At 34.4% G+C, this 17,915-nt stretch overlaps 1 pseudogene; it reads left to right on the plus strand.

Moving 5' to 3' along the window:
- Positions 1–1,839: 1,839 nt before the first annotated feature.
- LOC146954733 (uncharacterized) lies at positions 1,840–3,337 on the plus strand (annotated as a pseudogene).
- Positions 3,338–17,915: the final 14,578 nt, after the last annotated feature.

A 17,915-nucleotide genomic window follows, 5' to 3' on the forward strand; every position in this document is an offset into this window, starting at 1 on the left:
GAACAACAATACTATAAATATTGTCCGTTAGAAAATTTATGAATTCAGTAATTTAAGTATTTTCCTACGCTTTGCATATAGAATTTTTATGCATGATCTTATTATACACATTTAGAAACAACATATATAATAAGATTATTAGGAAAATACTTGAGCAATTCAAAGCTTGAATTGTGAAAAAGGCAACCATAAGGATTATTAAAGAGAACAAGCGAGTTTATGCTCACATCCGAGATCTGACAATTTGGAGATCATTAGTGTGTTAGACTCTGGCTTTTGGATGACTGTATATAATACACACCCTAACTCAGGAAATGATTGTGAATATTTATGTCACTTGGTTGTATATAGTTAAAAGTATTGAAAGGCCGCTCAAGTTATATAGTGACATAATTTAGTCGTATAATTATTTAACAACAAAATTTATAAGGTTCATTGCCTTATAAATTATTGTTGTTAAATGATAGAACATGTAGAGACAAACTTTATGCTAGCTATACCACTAATCAAAGACATGACACATGGTCTTTCATATGGTTGTTGTCATCAAGGATGCCTTGGATTAGTGGAAGTCTCTTTTATTTTATGTTCTATACTTTTGTTTTGGTATTGATACAGACTTTATATTATGATTTTCTGCAAAAATAAATTTCATGAGGTTATGTTTGTTATAACCATGTCTGTATCATTTTGTGCAAATATTGAATTTGCAAACTTCAATTTTGATCTCACTAAAGTTTTTGTTGGACCAGTTGGAAATAGACATGATTTAGAGATCACATTGCATGAAATTTCCATGTCACTCATCCATATCGATCTATGTCATCAAGTACATTGATATGGTGGTCGTCGAGGTTCCGTCACGTTATACGTCAGTGACGACAGCCGTGGTGGTCCCATTATTAATGTATGAGGTGGACCAGATTGTAAAGTTGAAATCTAAAGATAAATAACACTTTTTTTCACCACTCTTGTAAACATTTCCATGCAAAGTTTACAACTTAGAGACTTACATTAACATAAGCAACTTCCACTTCTAACTTCTAACAGATTTTCACTTCAAGCATCGTATGTTTCTGTAATCAGTAATCACTACTCAGCCATATTACTAGGTTGTTGAGTGTTGAAAATAACTAGTCTAACTTTTACCCACATACATTATATCTTCATTTTCTTTCATAGATCCATTACGAAATATCATATGAAATATGTGTTCTCACAAACATTAAACATATGCATAATCACCAATGTATCTACCGATACATTTGTTTGCTTTAATATTATAAACCATGGAGGAGAGATATCATGCGAGAGTCTATTCCGTATAAAATTGATACATTTGTCACATTTCAGTGTACAGAAGCATTGAAGTAAGCACTAAACAACAAATCAATACTTAGTGATCTAAAGCTTTAAATTAAATTGGCTATCTTGGTCATGTTATTTAATGAGGCAGAAATTAGTAAACATTTGCATGATTGTAATTAAATGTGTTGGCATAAAGTGTGAATGTTTGGTATGTGACATATTGATTAATTTGCTGAAATAGTACTATGGTATGAAAATCCATGAATCAACTGAAGATATAGTAAGTGATGGTGAATCAGTTTGCTTGTTAATGTGCATATGTGAGTTGGTTTGCTTATGACACAATGCATAGAACTTTATTAGTTGAAACAAATATGTAATGCATTGTGAAGGTCACATTTGGAGCTCCTAGTTTGATGTCCGATTTATCCTATATTATTTACATTGCTTTTATTGTAGAGGATATATAAGTGGCTTCCTGAACATAAGCAAGACATAAAGAAGACTTATCATCATAAGGCCCAAAATACAATGTATCGAGTACGAAAAGGAATAGACAAAGGCGGATGGATCCCTGTTCAATTGCGCAAAAAACTGGAACAAAATTGGGAAGATAGTAAATGGAAGGACAAGGCAGAAGTTAATAAGAAAAATAGAAGATCCTCTGATGGTCCATTGCACACTTTTGGGTCAATTCCAACCACCGAGCATTCTAAAAGATTAGTGAGTAAACAAATTATATTTGCAGTAAAGCATAGTGATTTAAATTAATAATAATACTAATCTATTTATCTTGTACTATAGAAAACTAACTCAAACATGACTCCAAGCTGCTAGGAGGTGTATCAAAAGACACACAAAATGAAAGGTGATCCATCAAAATGGGTATCCTCCAAATCTCATATGGTTTCGGTAAGTTACAATCCGATGTGATTATCATTTCTTGCCTTTTGTCCAATAAACATAAAATAATTGAAAATTTTCTAGAATTAGTTATATCCTTTTGTGGACTTGGTATGCTGGTGGATAGTTAAGGTAATTGGAAATACTTTAAAATTAGTATTTATAATTGTCCTTATGTGTATTGATGTATGATGCTATACTATAACTCATTCATCATGTGCTATAATTGTTTTTTTGTTATTTAATCATGTATATTGTTGTATGTTGCCTGCTTTTATGCTAAAGTTTTTAATGTTCTGCATGCTTATTGTTGTTCATCGGGTTCTGACATCTGAACGTGATAATCTTATGTTTCTTCACTTAGAAAGAAGTCATGATAACTTAGTTATTAATTAAAGAGTAATGATATTTTGACATCCATTTGATGACAACTTTGTTGACAACCTTGTTTTTCTCACTTCTTATTGGTAAAAAACAATGGAGAGAGAAAAAGGAAGAGAGAGGATAACAACATCATGTGAGTATGAGAGAGAAAGTTGTCAAAAAGTGGTTGTCAAAATATAATTTCTCTTAATTAAAAGCTAGTTTTAATATGTCTAAGTTGTTATTGGTTGGTTTATATATGAATTTAATTAAGGTAATTGTAGTAGTTAATTCAGTTTCATATTTTTGTTCGTAAGAATTAAGATGAACTCAAATTTTGTAGGATGGATATGAAAGACGAATTTTTGAAAGGAACTCACATCAAACAGAGGGGGATGACGTGTCCACTGACCATCGTCAGACAACTACATCTTCTTAGACGTAGTTGGAGGAGTCAACAAGAAAGGACACATATATGGTTTGGGAGCAGAGGCAGGAAAATACAAGTCTTCTTCATCCGGAACATCTGACGGCATCTTACCATCTGAATATGGGCATATGAGGACTGCAATGTCTAAAATGTCAGCTGAAAACATGGAACTCAAGGAACGGTTAAAGACTAATGAGGAATTGATTTGTGCATCACAGGAGGAGTCACTTTTATCTTGAGAGCAGTCACAACAGTCACATAAATTCATGGAGTCTTTTGCACAAGGCCATTCACATCTACCTCCATATATATCGACCTCATTCTTCGAGTTAGGATCAATATCTGTGTCCACTTACTTGATTATTTATCATATTATATTGAGAATTTCATTATAACTTTTAGTTTAAAGTAAATGTTATAATACTATTTAGTAATTATTTTAATATATTTTGATACAAAAGATAAGTAGTGTGATTCTTCTGAACGCAACCAAAAAGGTTTTTTTTTATCAAATATTTATGTGATTTTTGTCATATTTTATCCTATTTATGCATTTTATATTGTGATTTTACATCACCTTGTTTTATATTTGAAAAGTGTTTTGAGAAATAACTGAGAAATTTTCTAATCTAATTTTAAGGCAAAAAAATAAATCCTATTTGCGACGGAAAATCTAAACTCAAACCTTATATCTTGCAGTGTAGCGTCGGCCATCATTTCGATGCTATTCAAATTCCCAGTTATTTAGCGACGGGAGTATTCTCTCAGTAATTTGCAACGGTTTTTTCCCTCAGTAATTTGTGACGGATATTTATTACGTCAATATTCTGTGACGGAAAACTGGCTTGTTTTGAGAGGTATAGCGACGGAATTTTGGTGTTTGCGACCACACATCAGTCGTAGCATTGAGTGACGGAATTGATTTTCCCTCGCTAAATTTTTCCGACCCCATTTTACGACGAATTTTTGCTGCGTCGCAAAATCCGTCAGAAAGTCGTTTGCTACGGAATTTTGACTATTTAGCAACAGAAAATGGCCGTTGCTAAATACGAGTTTTCTAGTAGTGAACGAACTCAACGCTAGATGAGTGCAGTGAAGAAGAGAAAGTGGATTCAACCAACTTTAGACAAATGGTTGAATTCATTAAGGTAGCGAAGGTAGCGAAGAAGAGAAAGTGGATTCAACCAACTTTTGAGAAATGGTTGGATTAATTGAGGTACCTATGTCTTTGTGAGTTGAGGATTGCACTCACTTATAAACACATTGTCAGACCATCACCTATCCGATGTGGGACTCTTAACACACCCTCTCACGACTGGTGTAACACCCCAAATTTAATTTATTTAATCTGATAAAGAAAATAGGTAGAGTATCAATTATTATTACGATGATAATGCAATTTGCTTGATGTTTTATAGTATTGTTGAGAGAAATAGAGCTCTAATAGTTATTGTGACTACATAGAAATTTAAATGACGACTGAAGGGATGGTAAAATAATATATAATGGAGATGGGAGGTGGGGAATATAAGTAATAAAATAAGTGGGGGAGGAGGGATTAAATTGTGATAAGTGGAGGGGATAATAATAATAATAATAATAATAATAATAATAATAATAATAATAATAATAATAATAATAATAATAGTAATAATAATAATAATAATAATAATAATAATAATAATAATAATAATAATAATAATAATAATAATAATAATAATAATAATAATAATAATAATAAAGTAACCTAGTTTTGTTAGTATAAATAGAGAGATATAAAATCAGAATCTCTTGCTGAACCAGAGAAAAGAAAAGAGGAGAAGAGAGGTGTGGAGGAAACCCTAGCTAAGAAGAAGAGAGTCAAACACCGCGTTTTCGGAGAATTCGAGGTAAGGGGGAGAATCTTTTCACTTTAGGGTATCTTAGTATATGACGGGGTCTTTTAATTCTTAATATGATGTTGTTGTTAATATGTGAGATTTTGATGAGATATTTATGATGAACGAATTAAAAGATGAAGTTGAAAGATGAGAATTGAGGAAAACTAATTTATGTTTTTGAATTGAGTTTTTTAAGACTTAAAAGAGTAGATAATCTGGTAGGTTAACAAATAATTAATGTTTGAATGATAGGATAATCATGGGGTAAAGATTAAGGTCGAGTTTGGAGAATATATGATCGAAAACGGAGTCAAAAAGGGTTCCCCAAAGTGAAATCGCAGCAGAACTGCGATTTTGCTGTCGCCGTGCGTTTCTTAATGTCTCAGTTTGGCAAGTTTAAGTTCTGAACTGGATTTAGGTGTCTTCATGAAAGTTGTAGATATGGATGTTATCTTTCACCAGCCTTTGGAGGGACTCGATTTAAGCATCTAGAACTCAAGATATGATCAAAATACTACACAGGGGTCAGCAGGGATCAGCAAGGTCGTGCTTTTTCCCAAGCCTTGGAAAAATCAACTTTTCTACCATTCTCTTCTTCGAATTAGGTTTGAGCGTCTTCATAAAAGTTGTAGATATAGTTGTTAGCTTTAAGTTTCTTTTGGTTGGACTTCATTTAAGTTTTTAGAACTTTAGTTATGATTAAAATACCGTATGTAAGTCATGCTGTGTTTTCCATGAAAATTCAGCATAACCCTTTAAACATCTACGAGAGCATTAGTGTAGTTTAAGAGAATTATATATGGATTCAGATTAGAATGCAACCATGAAGTGTGATGCGTGACCTTAATTTTCTCACATTTTAGTTATCAATCGAATAATTTATTAAAAGATAAAAGTAGAATTCCAAAAGTAGCTATGATTCAAAGAGATATATATGGGAATCTGTATACTATGTGTTGGTATTGCCAAGCTATTGATAGAAATAAGAATTGGGTATTGTGAGTTGCTGGTTGCGTGAGGGTTTAATTAGATATCTTAATTTAATTATTTTTGGTGTAGCCATATTGGGACGAATGAAAATTTCTTACGGCAAATAAGGATTTGTGATTTTTAAGGACTAGAAACTATGGATTTGTGATTTTTAAGGAGTAGAAACTATGTAGCACTTTCAGTAGTTGGTCTCTTGGTTTATTAAGTAGGCTAGAAAGAGTTAGAAATGCGACGGTATAAATAGATTTTTGATATTCGAAGTAGAGTTACTGTGTAGGTTAATAGTTTAGGAATGAAATCTTTAGTTTTAATTAATTAATAAGATAATTGTTGGATAGAGGAGTACAAGATTATAATAAATGAAGAATAATGTGTGGTCGTTTAAGATAATTGATGATGCTAAGAGTAATAATAATAGTGAGGTAATGACCTTAAGTTAAAATGAAAGAAGTGATTCCTAAGGGAGGGACGTATATCTAGGTGTTTTAGAAGAGATTCCTTTAGAGCAATGGTGAGCCTAAGATATGAATTAACTAGAGGAGCATAAGACGGATTTAATTGAAAATATGGGATAGTGGTTTATGATAATTAATGGTGTCAAAGGTGATTGATAATAGGGAGATAGAGCCTTAAAATATAATAAAGTTTTAGTTGTAAATATTGAAGTCGTTATAAGTAATGATAATAGTGAGGTAAAATCTTAAACTAAAAACGAAGAATAGGGTAATCGATGAGTTGAATATTATGAGAGTGTTAAGGGATGACGAGCTATATATTGTGCAATGGTAAGGAATGTTGATGAGATATAATATGTAGATTCTGGTGATGCAATGATAAGTAAAATATGTGGATTTTGGTGATGTAACGATGAGAGATATATGTAGAATCTGGTGAAGTAAATGATGAGTAAAACACATAAATTCTGGCGACGATATTGATGAACAAAACATATAAATTTTGGTGACGATATTGATAAGAAAAACATATAAATTCTGGTGACGATAATGATGAGAAAAACAAATAAATTATGGTGACGTTATTGGTGAGTAAATATATATGTAAATTCTATGGTGTTGTATTTAGTGAGTTTATTCATGCATCATATCATGATTAAGATTCTGGTGACGATTCTGGTGACGTGTATGTTCAGTAACATAACTCCGACATACAATTTTGGTGAGTAGAGACCGGTACCGGCATGTATATAGGTGTTAGGAAAGAGTTGCATCTTCGCATATACATGATGATATTTTGTGATTTGGTGACATCATGGATGATGTGTAGTTGTTGATGCTTATGCTAATTGTTTATGTGTGAAAATAATGTGCTGTCGTGATTTGTGAAAAGAAAAGGCTATACATGATAACTGTTGGGAGTGATGCGATAGTAGAAATTGTATTCCTGTGAAATTTATTTAATGTGCGTGCTTTTCCCTATTATTATGTTATGGCAGGATTTCTCATCCCTTATTTTGTTGTGTTTTTTTTTTATGGTGGTTATACTTTGAGTAGAGATACTCAGGTTGCCGAGGAGTAGCGGTGGGACGTTTTAGCAGGTGGAGACGATGGGATGCCCTCCGTCTAGTTCTGTTGTTTGGTAGTTGAATATGCATGTAGTTGCTACGAGCTCTGATATTGTAACACTAGGTTTGGGGTTGACGTTGAATTTATTTATCTTTAAGTTTAAATCTTGAGAACTATTGTTATTTTTATTTCGATGTCGAACGACAAGAGAAATTTTTATTAGTGAGATCAGATGATTGTTTCCGCTGTTGAAAATTATTATTTACAAGGAAAATTTATGCTAATATGTGAAATCATGTGAAGTTTTGTAACATCCTAAATATTAAATTTATTTTTAATATGTAATAATTATCGTCGGGAAATAGGGTGTTACAACTGGCATTATTGGGCTTGGTTCGTGGACATAAATGGTGGTGGCCTGATAGCAGGTGGCCTAGTGGATCTTGGAGGTGTTCTGATTCCCTCTTAAAAATCGTGGTTGGGTCTAACACAACCCCACAAAACCGGCTTGTGAGGTGAGGATTGCCCCCACTTATAAACGCATTGTCAGACCATCACCCATCTGATGTGGGACTCTTAATACTATGCAATAGCAGACCATATATATGCTATTCAGTCAGTATAATTAGCAAGTTTATGCATGATCCAAGGAAATCTCATTTGATAGCTGCTAAGAGAATCCTTAGATACATCAAGGGTACTATGGAATTTGGTTTGCTATTCCCTAATGGAAGCAGAAGTGAAGTGAAAGAGCTTATAGGGTACTTAGATAGTGATTGGTGTGAAGACTTGACTGACAGAAGAAGTACTTCAAGATATGTTTTCAAATTCAATAGTGATGACATAAATATCCTGGTGCACCAAGATGCAATCAGTTGAACTCTCATCCTGTGAAGTTGAGTATATTGCAAGGACATTTTGCTACTTGCCAAGCTATGTGGTTATACTCGGCGATAAAGGAGCTCAAGTGTGAAGTTGTAAACCCTCTAACTTTGAGAATTGACAACATATGCCATAAGCTTTGCTAAGAATCCAATCTCTCATGGCAGAAGCAAGCACATTGAAACTAGATTCCATTTCATTAGGGAGCAGGTGACTAATGGAATGATTGAACTGCATTATTGTCCTACAAAATTGCAACTTACAGATGGCTTTACAAAGGCTTTGAAGCTTGACAGATTTGAATTTTTGAAGAAGAAACTTGATGTTTTTATCATTCAGCAGTTATGAATTAAGGGGGAGTGTTAAGTGATTAATACATAACTGCCTTGTAACAAAGTTAGCTACAATTTTTGTTTCAAAGTTTGTTAGTTGGTTACATAGCTTGTTCTACAAGCAAGTGCTATAGTTGGCTATAAAAGGCTTTGTATTGTGTAACTTCAAACCTTAATGAGATTCCACAATTCATAGGAATCTCTCTATTCTTATCTCTTTCAGTTTTCAGTTTTATTTTTGCTATTTTCTCATCTTGCTAAAATAGCTTATTTGAATATGCACTTTTGCTGCGCAATAGATCAAAGTTTTGATCTAACACAAAAAAACTATTCAGAAAAAGTTGCAGAACTGCATACTACTCCCTCCGTCCCGGATTAATTGAGCCATTTGCTCAAATCACACATATTAAAACAATAGATTAAATGAAGGAGAGAGAAAAATGGTTTTAAGTACTCTTGTTAAGTATTAGTCTATTCTCCACTATCATAAATGCAAAGTGGAATATATTGGATTGGGAGTAATGAAAGTAGTATTAATTAGAGTGATAAAGGGAAAAAAGTAATTAATGATGTATTGAAAAGTGAAATGGCTCACTTATTTGAAAACACTTTTTTATTGAAAATAGCTCAGTTATTATGGGACGGAGGGAGTACTATTTATTGATGATGTGTCTAAAGCTGGTTCACAGGTGGACTTGCAAGATTCCTTGAGTAGGTTAACTTTTGACAGCCTCTGCACCGTTGTATTTGGATTTGATTCTAATTGCCTTCCAAACAGGTTTAGTGAGTTTAGAGAAATTGCTTATAAAAAAATCTCTTAGTGTGACAGAGGAAGTTATTTATGCAGGCCGTAGAAATGGCTGCATGTTGGTCAAGAGAAAAATGAGAGAATAACATTTCTAGGTTATGGGAAGTTGAAGAAAATCTTGACCGATTCTTGTTTGAAAGTATAACATTTTCCAAACAAAATCAAAAATAAGAGCGGCACGATTGAAGAAATGAACGAAAGTTATTTTTGTTGGAATAATTTATTATTTATTATATTCCAATATGATTATGTAGTATCGTAACAATAATTATATTAGCTATTTATCAATTGTGAGCCTTAATTGATTAGTGATCAAATTAAGTAATAAGGCTATTAGATTTTTAATTAGATAATTAATTAAATATTTTAATTAGTTGATATGGACTAAATGAGTGGATGTCCGGATGGCCCATTAACGGAATAATGGGAAACCCTAATGGTCATTCAATATAAAAGAGGCTATGATCCCTAATATACCGTACACTGCAAACTCTCTCTCTTCTCCCCATCTGAAGAAAACTTGAGGCATAAAGGTACCTGTTGAGGAAGAACCAAATCAGCCACCGCTAACCCTTAGTGTGTGTTTCAGATTATCACTCTACGGTTGATGTTGAAAGAGGTTTGCTATGAAAGCTTTATCCAGGTATTCCTAGTACCCTAATTCTTAATATCCTTGATAAATCAAACATGTCGTAGATCCGATCATAATCATGCTCAATATTTGTTTGCTTTCGCTATTAATTTTGAATTGTTGAACATGTTTTATGAAATCTGTTTTTACACCTAAATTTCCAACAAGTGGTATGTCTTCATGTTTGATTTATTGAGATCTAATATCCACATGTATTATCTAGTTTCAATCTTCGATAGTTGTTTATGTATTCGTTTGTTATATTCATTCATCGATGATTTGATTTAAAATATGCAAGAACTGTTTGTCGATGGCTTTATGTTTATTCATCGATGCTTTTATGTGCTGCGATAAAAAAAATTTATGTGATATTGTTGGGTTGCATTTTTTTTATTCACCGAAAATGATCCAACTCCATAGTGATTTGAGAATTTCGGTAACCCTGTTCGATTGGCTGAACAAGTCAATTCGGTTACTCAAACATAACAACTTTATTATGCCATAATATAAGATGCCAATGGAAAGGTTTTATTTTATTTCTTTTATTGTTTGTGGTTCCTTTTTTCAATTGATTTTTTCAATTGATCGAAAATCGGTACACGTGAAAAATTTCTTTTGGTTTGCTTGTAACCAATATATGATTTTTTCCATTGGTATTGTTATTATTAAGAAGGCCTGCATTAATCAAGAAGATGAAAATTGCTTTTCTGACATAGAATACTTCCTATTGACACAAGTAAATGACCAAATTACCCCAACGGTAGTTAACTACCGTTGGTTAATGCTCCGGTAGTTAACTGCCGTTGGCAGTCAGCAGTAGTTAACTACCGTTGAAAAATTGATTTTCTGTTCTCTCTATTCTCTCCCATCCCTCCCATCTCTGTTCTCTTTGTATATCTTTTCCACTCTTTTAATTCATTCACCCTTCCTCACTGTTCAGCTACACCATTAAATTTTGATTGTTGCTTCTTTCATTTTCCAAGATTAAATCTTGGCATTTCTTTGTCCATCACCACTTTATTGTTTTTTCTATGTCTTCTCTTCATCTCTCTCCTTCGATCTGTTCTTTCTACAAACACATCTTCTCCATTGTTTAATTTCTCTCAATCGTCCAAATTACTCCCTTTCTTTTCTCAACTTCAGTTTTCACCATCTTCATTCACACCAAAAAAACATAAAAGATAATAATTATTTTTTTCCAAAAAATGAAACCCATTTTAACATTACTGTAATCATCGAATCAAACACAACAAATAATTTAAATTCTCCCCTCAAAACAACAAATAATTTCAATTCAAGTGAATTTTACTTTACAATGAGAATTATTCATAATCTGGGTTTAATAGTGAGTAATTATTTTCATATAAATTAACCCTGTGTGGAAGAACTGGGAAATACAGTAGAAAAATGAGGTCATATATGGCTAATAGGTTAGAAGAGAGAGGACATAACATTGGATTAGATGAAACATTGTTATCAATCAACACATGCAAGAAGATGAAATTTGAGACATAGATGGACGAAGAATTAGAATTGTTAATGAGATAGGATAAGGATTAGCTGCTGAATTTGATCGGTCTCTTGTAATTTGATCTATAAATTAAATTAGCTGCTGAATTCTTCTCTCTTTAAATTAGCTGCTGAATTATAGCTTGGTGGTGTAGCTGAACAGTGAGGAGGGGTGAATGAATTAAAGAGAGAGGAAAGGGTATACAAAGAGAACAGAGATGGGAGGGATGAGAGAGAATAGAGAGAACAGAAAATCAATTTTTCAGCGGTAGTTAACTACCGCTGACTGCCAGCGGCAGTTAACTACCGGAGCATTAACCAACGGTAGTTAACTACGTACCGTTAGGGGTAATTTGGTCATTTACTTGTGTCAATAGGAAGTATTCTATGTCAGAAAAGCAATTTTCCAAGAAGATAGGCATCGTGAAAATCGATTGAAAACAAAAATCTTATTTGGCAACGATTTCTAAATGATGTGGAACTATTATTTTTTTTTTTTTTTTTTAAATATGACAATACTTTGAATTGTTTGCACAGCTTTGAATTGTTTGCACAGAATGGAAAATAAAATTCAGTTCATTTATTTTCTATTTTATGGTTCACATTCTCAGTACTATTGTTGTTGCCATAATTGATAAGATTTTCGATCGTGTTTATGTTTCTGGATTCATATACAATTTTTGTTTCTTTTGGGGATTATATGTGTCCTACGTGCCTACGTCTTTTTTTAGCCAAGTAAAAGGATCCTTAAAAGTTTTATAAAGCAATTATCATATTTTTGGATCCAATGCATGAAATCGGCAGAATTTTTTATTTGGCTTAGTTTTATTTTTATTTTTTATCATTGCATAAATCCGTTTTGGAATTTTGATTCACACAAATTTTGCACCTGAAGTTTTGAGAAATAAAGTAAATATAGGAATCATATATTTGGTTATTGTATGATATCTGTAGAAAATGCATTGTCTTTTGCTAATGAATCTCAAAATATTGTTTGCCCTAAGTTTGTAGTGTAGAAAATAAGGTTTTGATTTTTAAAATTTTGGGAAATAATAATTCTAGTTTTGTTTGTTTATTTATAAACATAAAGTATATTTCCTTATTTAGGAAATAATTGAGTCTAGAGTTATTCATTATTTTATTTAAAGAATCAATTGGTATATGTGAATCAATTGTGACATGAATATTTTGGTGTATATAAGATTCAATTTTCTTTTGGTTTGAAATTGAATATTTTTCTTATAGCATGATTATGATGTTAGAGTTTATTGTTATTAAGTTTTCTATAATAATATTTTGTCTTATCATGCATTTTGGACATATTTCATGCTATGTTTGTTGTGGCTTGATAAGTGTTTAAAAGTGATATATTTCATATAGGAGTTTAGGCATTTTAGTGACTTATTTTGCAAGATTCTCCATGGAAAACTCCAAATATTATGCAAATATGTCATTTATGCTTTTGAGCCTTATTCTACCCTTTTTGTGCAGGAAAATACAAGCAAGGAGCAAGAAACGTCAAAGTTCAAAGTCCTACGCCATTAGTGTATCCTACGCTGATAGCGTAATGAAGAAATGCCCAAGGTCAGAAAGATACGCCAATGGCGCACCTGGGGCGTGGATCTGGAGCACTCTTGAAGAGTACGCTATTAGCGTATACTGAGCTATTAGCGTACAGGCTCCAGGGAGCTACGCCATTAGCGCACCTGAAGCGAAGCTGGTCATGAAGAAACATGCTATTAGCGTGGGTTACGCTATTAGCGTAAAAGCTCCTGAAGGATACGCCATTAGCGTAGCTGGAGCGTAGAAGCAGGGCAAGGCCAACGTGGCACAAGCCCATTGGCCAGATTATAGGCCGACATACCACGCTATTAGCATAATATGCGCTATTGGCGTAGGTACAAAAACACAGGCCCTTTAAATAGCATTTTTTACCTCTCTTTTAGGTCATTCACTATTCCATTGATATTTTCATACATTCTAAGAGAGAGGTCAGAGCTATTTCCAAGAGAGAAACACAAAGCAAGGTGTTTAGGAGTTGATTCAACTCAAGATCACTTTGGACACGAAGGATCATGACATAGAATCTTCATCTTTCCTTCATCCTTTGCATAGTATACATGTCTATGTGTAGCTATCATCTTCTTTGTAGTATTGAGGTAACAAACAAGCTATTATGTAATCTTTTGATCTTTTAATATATAAGGTTCTAGCTTAATGATTCAATATTGTTGTTATCCTTGTTTTTAATGCTTTCAAAGAGATTCAAGATGATTTGGACACAAACTCTTGAATCTAGAACTAGAATAACAATCTATCTTATGTTATATCACTCTTGACAAGTTTGTAAACTTTTGATAATTACTTTTAATCAAGAATTTAATGCTTTCGGATATTTAATCAGGCTGGACACTGTCGATTAAGTTATCTGATCGATTTTGTTATCGTTTAAGGGATTTGGACACGAATGTTTAAACGCTAACTTAGAAATAACGATGTCGCTTTGGACACGAAGGATGTTGTAGAAATGATTGTAATAATATTGGTTATAAAGCTAGAGCCTGTTAATCGATCGAGAGATTGCTGCTGTTATGCTTGCTCGTTATCTTATACCGCAAGCGAAATAGTTCGATCTCCTCTCGTTTTTACTTTTATGTCATCTATGGATATAGTGTTACAAACAAACATTTTATAAAGGATACCTTAATGTGAAAGATTGTGAAAACGCTTATGATTTAACGCAACTCCCTGTGGAAAACGATCCTATATATACTCACGTGTACATAGTTATATGACATGTAGAAATTCTACATAAAAATGGCGCCGTTGCCGGGGAGTAGCGGATTTTATATTATAAGTTTTGAAACAATTTTGTCATGTTAAGTCAATTTTGCACAAAATTCTTTCATGCATATACTTATACATTTTTATCATTCATTATTTTTTTATGCTAACCACCTGGTATAGTCTTGGTAAACTTTGTTTATGCGAGGTACCGTTTCTAAAGAAGACCTTCAATTTGATCCAGAGATAGAGAAAACTGCTAGGTTACTTAAGAAGGAAGCAAAGGAAGCTAAGAGACTAGCCAGGCTGGCTCAGCCGGAATCATCTAGTTCTATTCACTCTCCTTCGGGTTCGGTTCAGACACTATCTCTGGGTGGTTCTCTACACACAACTCCACCATCATCACCGGAAAGGGAAACTATTGTAACAATGGCTAATGAAGATGAGAATGCTCTTCCAAGTTGGGTTAGTCCAAGAAGGCTTGCTAACCTTGGTAATCAAAATGCCAAGCAAGTCGAGTTGAAATCGGGGTTGATAAATTTGATAACTCATAACCAATTCACTGGAATGGATCATGAAGACCCTTACAAGCATCTCACAAATTTCTATGTTACCGCCGGTACTCTTGGTATGAGGGAAGATGAGGAAGAGCCAATGTTTTGCAAATTATTTCGTCATTCTTTGATTGGTATGGCTAAGGAGTGGTACTTAGATCAACCTACTTCTTTGATGAAAGATTGGCCTGAATTGGAGAAAATGTTTCAAGAGAGGTTCTTTCCGGAGGATAGACATCTTGAAGCTAAAACATCAATCACAACTTTTTCTCAAGGTCAAAGTGAGTCTCTATGTGATGCTTGGGAGCGATACAAATCTTTGCTTAGGATCTGTCCGAAGCATGGTTATGATAGCCAGATGCAAATCTACCTATTTCGTCAAGGGCTTCAAGACATGTCCAAGACAATGCTAGATGCAAGTGCTGGAGGATCTATTGCTTTGAAAAGTCCAGCTGATGCTGTCAAAATCATTAACCAAATGGCTCTCAACACTAGAAAATCTTCTCACAACCGGAATCCTAATCAAAGGAAAGCCGATATCCTTGAACTAGAAGCAAATGATGCAGTTTTGGCTCAAAATAAGCTTCTCGCTCAACAAATAGAAGCTATGCAAAAGGAGATGAGAGCTATGCCAAAACAAATTCTCGAATCTCTCAAGCAAGAAGGAGGAACATCTCAGGTTAACGCTTGTGAGCTTTGCACGGGAGATCATCCCACCGGCTTTTGTCCCACACCCGGTTCTTTTGAAAAAGAGGTAAATTATGTGGGAAACCAACAAAGACCTAACCAACCACAACAAGCCGAAACCTCACAACAAGCCCAAAATCCGGGTACTTCCAACTTCCAAGGAAGATATCCGGCCAACCAAAACCAACAAAGACCTTGGAGAACACCTTACAACAATAACTACCAATATCCACAATCAAACTTCTACCAACAACCGTACCCTCAATTCCAACAACCATTCAATAATCAATACCAATTCCCACCACAACATAACCCCCAACAACCTAACAATTCCCAAAGCACCGAAGAAACTTTGAAGCAATTCATTCAAATGTCCATGGCTAACCAGAAAAATACCGACGCGTCCATCAAAGGCCTTGAAACACAAGTTGGTCAGTTAGCACAACAAATGGCTCTAAGTCCTCCGCAAGTGGGAACTTTCACCGCTAACACTCAACCAAATCCTAAGGAGCATCATAAAGCATAGCAGTCAAAAGCTATTGCTACAAGGAGTGGTAGAGTAGTAGGTAAAGGGGTAGGTGAAGATATTGTAGATGAAGATAAGGATGATGAAGTTGTCAATGAGGAGGATAAAGAGAAGTTCGAGGAGGATGTTGTGGAGATAGAGAAGGAAGTGTATATAAAGAATAAAGAAGAATTAGTTGATAAAGAAAAAAATCAAAAAAGAGAACTAGTGGAAGAAGAGGAGATGGAGAGGAAGAAGAAAGATGTGGGGAAAGATAAAGGCAAGAAACAAGAAGTTGAGAAGCAAGGGGTGGCTCAACGCTTACCATACCCACATGCTCCATCGAAGAAAGACAAAGAGCGACAATACGCAAGGTTTCTTGAACTCTTCAAGAAGTTGCAAATTGATATACCATTCTCAGAAGCCTTGGAGCAAATGCCGGTCTATGCGAAATTCATGAAAGATATCCTTTCCAAGAAAAGAAGAGTCAACGATGAAGAGACGATCCAAATTGATGCCAATTGTAGTGCTATTATTCAATGAACGTTGCCTAAGAAAGAGCAAGATCCGGGAAGAGTCACTCTACCGGTAGCTATTGGCACAACACATGTAGGTAAAGCACTACTTGATCTTGGATCAAGCATAAATCTCATGCCTTTGTCCGTTGCCAAAAGAGTTGGTGACCTTTGTATAAAGCGGACTAGGATGATGTTGCAATTGGTCGACAAATCCTTTGCAAAACCACTAGGTATGGCCGAAGATGTTCTTGTAAAAGTGGACAAATTTATTTTTCCGGCTGACTTTGTGGTTATGGATGTCGAAGAAGATGAGGATGTGCCTATCTTAATGGGAAGGAATTTCATGCAAACGGCTCGGATGATGATTGATCTTGATGATAATATCATGAAGGTCAAGGTAAATGATGAAGAGGTTACTTTCAACATCCGGGAAGCCTTGAAGTACTCAAAAGACAAGGGTGCATGTTTCAAAATGGATGCAACCGAAGAAGTCATCTTGACTACTCGGAAGCAATTGCACAATAGAACACCCCTTGAGAGTGCTTTGGTGGACGCACTCAATGCTATTGATGAAGACGAAGCAAGAGCTATTGAAGAGTGTTTGAAGGAGCTAGATTCCTTGAAGGAGATTCTTCCTAATCAAGCCATACTTGAAGATTTGAAAGAAGAAGCCAAGGAAGAAGCAAAAGTTGATGACACCAAGGTAGAATTAAATGTTTTACCATCTAATTTGAAATATGTCTTTCTTGAGAAAGATGGTACAAAACCGGTGATCATTAGTAGCTCCTTGTCCATCAATGAAGAAACAAAGTTGGTAGAGGTCCTCAAGGCCAACAAGGAAGCGATAGGGTGGAAGTTATCCGACTTGAAAGGGATAAGTCCATCTTATTGTATGCACAAGATTATGGTGGAAGAAAACTACAAACCGGTAGCACAACCACAACGCCGCTTAAATCCAAACATGAAAGAGGTGGTGCGAAAGGAAGTAGTGAAGTTGCTTGAAGCTTTCGGTTCGTCATTTGATATGTGTTTGAATAGCTTGGATACCGTGCTGAAGCGGTGTATTGAAACTAGCTTGGTGCTCAATTGGGAGAAATGTCACTTCATGGTTACCGAGGGTATTGTCCTTGGTCATAAGATTTTTTCTAAGGGTATTGAGGTAGACCAAGCAAAGGTCGATGTTATTGGAAAGCTTCCACCACCGGTGAATGTCAAAGGTGTTCGGAGTTTTCTTGGTCATGCCGGATTTTACCGGAGATTCATTAAAGACTTCTGAAAGATAGCAAAGCCTATGAGCAACTTGCTCAA

Source organism: Medicago sativa, chromosome 1, assembly GCF_051527215.1.
Source record: "Medicago sativa cultivar Bolivia chromosome 1, Bolivia_mono, whole genome shotgun sequence".
In the NCBI taxonomy this organism is placed as follows: Eukaryota; Viridiplantae; Streptophyta; class Magnoliopsida; order Fabales; family Fabaceae; genus Medicago; species Medicago sativa.